Source organism: Coenobita brevimanus, chromosome 86 (genome assembly GCF_032717465.1).
Source record: "Coenobita brevimanus isolate Jiangsu-jjx chromosome 86, ASM3271746v2, whole genome shotgun sequence".
Classification (NCBI taxonomy): domain Eukaryota; kingdom Metazoa; phylum Arthropoda; class Malacostraca; order Decapoda; family Coenobitidae; genus Coenobita; species Coenobita brevimanus.
The window spans coordinates 27,666,988-27,673,079 of NC_137039.1; positions in this window are offsets into that span (position 1 = coordinate 27,666,988).

Below are 6,092 nucleotides of genomic sequence, written 5' to 3' on the forward strand. Positions count from 1 at the left end.
AAGCCAAATAAATCGCCTAGGAAAAGTGTTAGGGAACTTCCTTATCCGAAGTGAATACGAATCATTTATTGCTTGAAGTTTGTCCTAAAGTGAATGAAATTGTCCGAGGGTAAAAAAAATAATAATAATAATAATAATTACCTTTTTTTTTTTTTTTTTTTTCAATTACTCTGACTTGCCCTAAAATTGTCATCTCTCCATCTTGAACGCTGCACTGAAACAGATTTAACACAATACGATGCTAGTCACGATGAAGTGCAATGGAAATGAGAGCTTTAGCCTTGGTGTTTCCGTTGCTATGACAACCAGGTAGGACGCGGTAGGAAGACGACCTTTGCCAGCGCCGTTAATTATAGAAAGCCATTCCTACTGCACATTCCTCTTAGCGGTACTCATGGCTCCTTAGCACTTCTTCGTGACTAGTCTCTCTCTCTCTCTCTCTCTCTCTCTCTCTCTCTCTCTCAGTAACATGGCCTAAAATTGCCATCTCTCCATTTTCATTCTTGAGTTGTAACAATAATAACACCAGACCATGGCGCTAGTCACGAAGAAGTGCTATGGAAAGGACGTAAAACAGAAGCACTCAGTTCCGCCACTAAGCTACGTGAAATGAGCTACAAAAGGACGAAAAACCGGAAGGTAGACAGATGAATATTATAAAGGTAGGAGGTGGATGAATGCATAACACGATAAACGGAATAGGCAGACAGGTGAACTAATGTGACGATGTACTAAGTAGAGAGATAAGTGTAATGATAAACAGAAGGGGTATAAATAACTGTACAAAATAGGGTACAAGGAATAGGTCATCACAAAATTACCTAAAATCAAAAAAAGTAAGCTCCCGTTACGCTCATATACCTGGCTTTTCACGACGCAAGTAAAAAAAAAAGAAAAAAAAGCTAAAAAAAAACACAAGATCAACAGAAAAAAAAAATTATTCCACTCACCGTGCTCGAGTTTTTAGAAAATGATGGAAATGTCAGTATTTTTTTTTTTTTTTTTTGGGGGGGGGGAGAAGTCAAAATATCTGTATTTGTTTTCAGCCTTTCCACACCCACCCGGGAAACCGTTTGAGCAAGTGTGGAAAGAGGAAATGAAAGCAAGAGTTGGCAGTGTGTTTTTTGACTTTAGCGAATATGTCTTACGGTACCGCTTGCAAAAACAGAAGTTGTTGACGAAAGTGAAGAACGTCGTACTAAAAGAAAAGAAAAAGAGAGAAAGTAAGAAAGAAAAGAAGAAAGAAAGAAAGAAACAAAGGAAGGAAGGAAGGAGAGAACGGAAAGAATATGAAAAAAAAAAAAATGTATACCACGTTTAAGATATTGAAATGTTGGGTATGTCAGTTTGATTAATCATTTTCATTAAGTTCCAGTGCTATAGAAGCAAATATAAAAGCTTGTGAAGAGCGTCATGAGCAGGGAAACCTAGTATATATTTATCTATCTATTTATTTATCTATTTACTTATTACTTATTTTAACGTAACTCCTTTAAATTCAAATACTGTCTCAAGAGAATTGAAAGTCAAAGAAATAATGGCCCATCGTAAAGAAAGTATAGATAACTCGCTTTACAAGTTATTATCACCCTCACTCCGATTAAAATATTTCGTTACTTTTATTCTTGTTGATAACTAGCGAACTTATTCAGATTTTAGGGCATTTCTAGCAATGAAGGAGCTAACAAAGCATATAATTTACTCGACGACGCCCTCCAAAGCCGAAGAATATAGTTTGGTGGTAGCAGCGATACAGTAGCTATATAACATCATCGGAGGAAAGTGACTGAAATGGCAGTAGTAGTAGTAGTAGTAGTAGGAGCAGTAGTGGTGTTTTTTTTTTTTTTTTTTTTTTTAGTGTAACAAACAAGGAACCAAAAGCTAGAAGCCCGCGGGATTGTTCCCTCCAAGAAAAAATAAAAACAAGATAACAGAGAGCCAAGTTCAAGATACGCTGTTTTCGTGACGCCTGGACGCACTGTGTTGGAAAGACCGGAGGTCACAGATAGTAGGAAACACACACAGAGGAAAACGGTTCCAGAGTTGACGTGTTGTATACATGAAGGACTGGGAGTAAAGATTAACTCTTGCATTAGAGAGCTGGACAGAAAAGGGATGAGAGTTGTTCTGCTAGTAGTAGTAATAGTAGTGGTGGTGGTAACTTAGGCTAGTCCTGTAGCTGCAACCACAGATTGGTCTGAACGTGAACCAGGTGGATTGCAGGCTTAAGATGCTCTCCTGCAGTCCACTATCCTCCTTTTAGGAGGGCAGGGAAGGGATTGAAGGCCGTCTGTAAAAAGAGGAGCCGACCGGCTGTATCAGTGCCATCTCGTGAAGGCGTCCCTCGAGAAAAGTGGTTTAAAAAAAAAAAAAAAAAAGTTACCATGCACAATATGTCGTTGTTTGCCGCTACTTTAAATTCAAATAGTGTGAGCGAATATTTAAATTCAAAAGACTTAGTACCGTCCAGTTTACGTAATACATTTGTGTTTAAATTGCTGCTTTTCCCAGCTTAATGCCCCGTAGTATGAGAGAGGAGGGGGGAGGTATTTGGATGAGAGGACGAGGGCTAGAAAGGGAGGAAAAGTGTGAAATAAAGGAAGGAGAAAAAGATAAAGCTGAGGGGGAAAATGAGAAACAGGGCGAGAGGGAGAGAGAGGAAGAAGCAGGAAAGGAGATGAGAAATAAAAAGTTATGATGTGGAAAGGAGGGAGGAAGGGAGAGGGTTAGAGTAGGAGAGAGAGGGGGGAAGAAATAAATAGAGGAGGGGGGAAAGAAGGGATAAAGTGTGTGGGAGAGAAAGAAAAAAATAGGAATGGAGAGACGAGTACCAAGGAAAGAAGGTAAAGGAGAATAAACGTAAGGCAGAGCAGGGTGAGAGGGAGAAAGAGGGAGAATTAGGAACGTAGGGAGAAGGGAGTGATAAAAAGTGAGGGAGGGAGGGAGGAAGGGAGAGGGAGAGAAAGCTGGAGAGTGAGAGAAATTAATGAGGGATGGAGGGAAGAGAAGGAACTGGGTACGAAAGGGAAAACAGCACATCATCAGTCAGTGGGGGGTTGGGGGTTGGCAGGGGGTTGGGGGTTGGCAGGGGAGGGCAAATTAGGAAGAAAAGAATTCCGGGGAAGAAAGGAGAGAGGGGGGGGGAGGAGTTTCATGTGTATAGTGGAAATTGAATTCATATTTAAATTAATCTAAGCAGTATACTAAAGCCTGATCATATTGTCCATCATCATCATCATCATCAGAGAATCACGGACATTGAAAGAGCTATACAGTAAACAGCATGGCCAGTGGAATGAGCCACGCACTCATTCACAAACCATTCAAGCCACCGGAATCCTGGCTCCACCCCACATGCTTATCATTCTTGTAATATAAGATTATTTGGTAGCGTTTAGGTTAATCCTATATGAGAGAGAGGTGTGTGAGTTGGGGGGGAGGGTAGCGTAGTGGCAGGGGACAGGGCGACGTGAAGGCGATTTGTTTGTGGCCACACCTTACGGAATTAGATAGACTTGATGTAATTCCGTCTCTTCGAATATACACTGAAAGGAAGAGTATATTAAAAAGAAAGAAAGAAAAAGAAACGAAGACAAAAAAAGTGTATATTTATGACCCTCCACTAACGTACTTTAATTCTAGTGGGTCCATTGCACTATTATTTTTATTTTTTATTTTTTATTTTTACTGGGACTGCGCCACTGATCATTTCTAACATTCTAGTTCATTTTTAAAGAGACTAATTACATTACTCTCTCTCTCTCTCTGTTGTGTGTGTGTGTGTGTGTGTGTGTGTGTGTGTGTGTGTGTGTGTGTAAGAGAGAGAGAGAGAGAGAGAGAGAGAGAGAGAGAGAGAGTATGCCGCAGGGAGGGAGGGAAGAGAAGTTAAGTGAAGGAGGAAGGAAGACATGTAGAGTTAATGAAGGAATGAGAGAAGGGGGGACAGAGAAAGGGGGGGAGGAATGGAGGGATGTAAGAAGAGACAGGGGAAAGGAAGAGGCGGAGGAAGAGACGGGAGGGAGGGAAGAGAAGAGAGGTAAAGGGAAAGGGGGGAAGGGAGGTACGTGAGAGGGAGAGAGAGGGAGAAGAGAAGAGGGGAGGGATGTGGGGGGCAGGAAAGACGAGAAGGGAGTAAGGGAGGGACGTGAAGTGATGGAGGAGAGGAGAGAAGGGAGGGAGGGATGTCAGGAGGAAGGAGGGAAGGAAAGAAGGAAGGCAGGGAGGGATACGAAGGGAAGGGAGAGGAAGGACAGGGGGAGAGAAGGAAGGAGGTAATACAGTACAGGGGGATGGGAAGGAAGGGAATGAGATGCAGAATCAAGATGAGGCTAAAAGGGAGGAAGGAGAGAAGTCCACGGAGAGGGGGGAGGCAAGGAGAGAAGGAAGAAAACACAGAGGGGGAGACGGTAAAGAACAGGGAGGGGGAAGAGGAGCGTGGGAAATACAGAGGGAGTCAAGGGAAGGGAAGGGAGGAGAGACTGGGGGAGTACAAAGGAGTACAAAGCAAAGCAAACAGCAACAGACATGCTGGTCCTTTCGTGGATGTTTGGTATAGGGAAGGTGATAACTAACAAAACAATTCTATCAGTTAAAAACAAGGACAGAAAACGATAGAAAAGCAGGAGAGGGAGGGAGGGAAGGAGGGAGTCAGAGGGAGGAAAGGAGAGAGAGGTAAGTAGGGAGAGGAGGAGAGGAAGATGGGACAGGGGAAGGGACAAAGGGAAGGAGGAAGGAAGAGGAGACAGAGGGGAGGGAGGAAGGACAGGAAGGAGAGATGGGAGGAGGAAAAGACAGAGGGGGAGGTGGCAGGGAATGAACATGAGACGGGGGGAGGAAGGGAGGAAGGGAGAGAGGGATGGGAGGGAGGGAGGGAGGGAAGGAGGAAGGAAGAAGAGACAGAGGGGGAGGGAAGGAGGGAGGGACTATGACGTGGCTTCCCCTCAGTATGACTCACTACATCGATGCCAGACACTACCACACTACCATACTGTCCTACCACACCACCACAGTATTCTACCACACTATTGTACTGCCCTGCCACACTACCACAGTACCCTACCACACTACCACAGTGCCATCCCCGCACTTACAAGCTGCCCTACCTCACTACCAAACTGCCTTACCACATTACCACAGTACCCTATCACACGACCACAGTACCCTACCATACTACCACAATACCACAGTAACGGACCACACAACAACACTACCATAACACACTACCATAGTACACTACCACACAACCACATTACCATACCTCACTACCTTACCACACTACCCAGCCGCACTATCGCACAACCCTACCACACTACCACACCACCACACCACTCTACCACACAACCCTACCACACCACCACACCACTTTACCACACACCCCTACCACACCACTTTACCACACAACCCTACCACACCACTCTACCACACAACCCTACCACACTACCAGAGTATCCCAAGACTAACTTCTAATAATATGTTTTATTTGATTGAAGGTATAGCATATATAAACGCTCTCTCTCTCTCTCTCTCTCTCTCTCTCTCTCTCTCTCTCTCTCATTTGTCACATTACGGGGGAAGGGGTTTGTGAAGCTGCACAGCTAAGTTAGAGAGAGAGAGAAAAAAAAAAAAACTAGTAAATCTAATCTTATGGTACGTATATATAGTTTAAATTCTAACTAGTATATTTAAATTTTCCAGAGGTTTAAATTTAGCAAGAGAAAAGTTGTTTGAATTTGAAGTTTTACAGACACGAATATACAAATTTGAGAAACATCCCCATTCGTATTTCTTTTTTTTTTAATCCACTTTTTTCTATACCTCACACTCTCCTCTTCCTCTTCTTCTCCTTCCACTCCCTTTCCTCCCCTTCCTGTCCCTTCCTTTCCTTTCTGTTCCTTTCCTTTACAGTCCTTTCTCTTCCCTTGCCTCACTTTCCTTTCCCATCCCTTCCCATCCCTTCCTTTATATTCCCTTCCCCTCCCATCCCTTCCTTTTCCCTTCCCTTCCGTTGTCTTTCTTTCCTTTTCCTTCCCTTCCCTTCCTTGCACCCTTCCCTACCCTTCCTATCATCTTTTTCCCTCCCTTCCCTTTCTCAT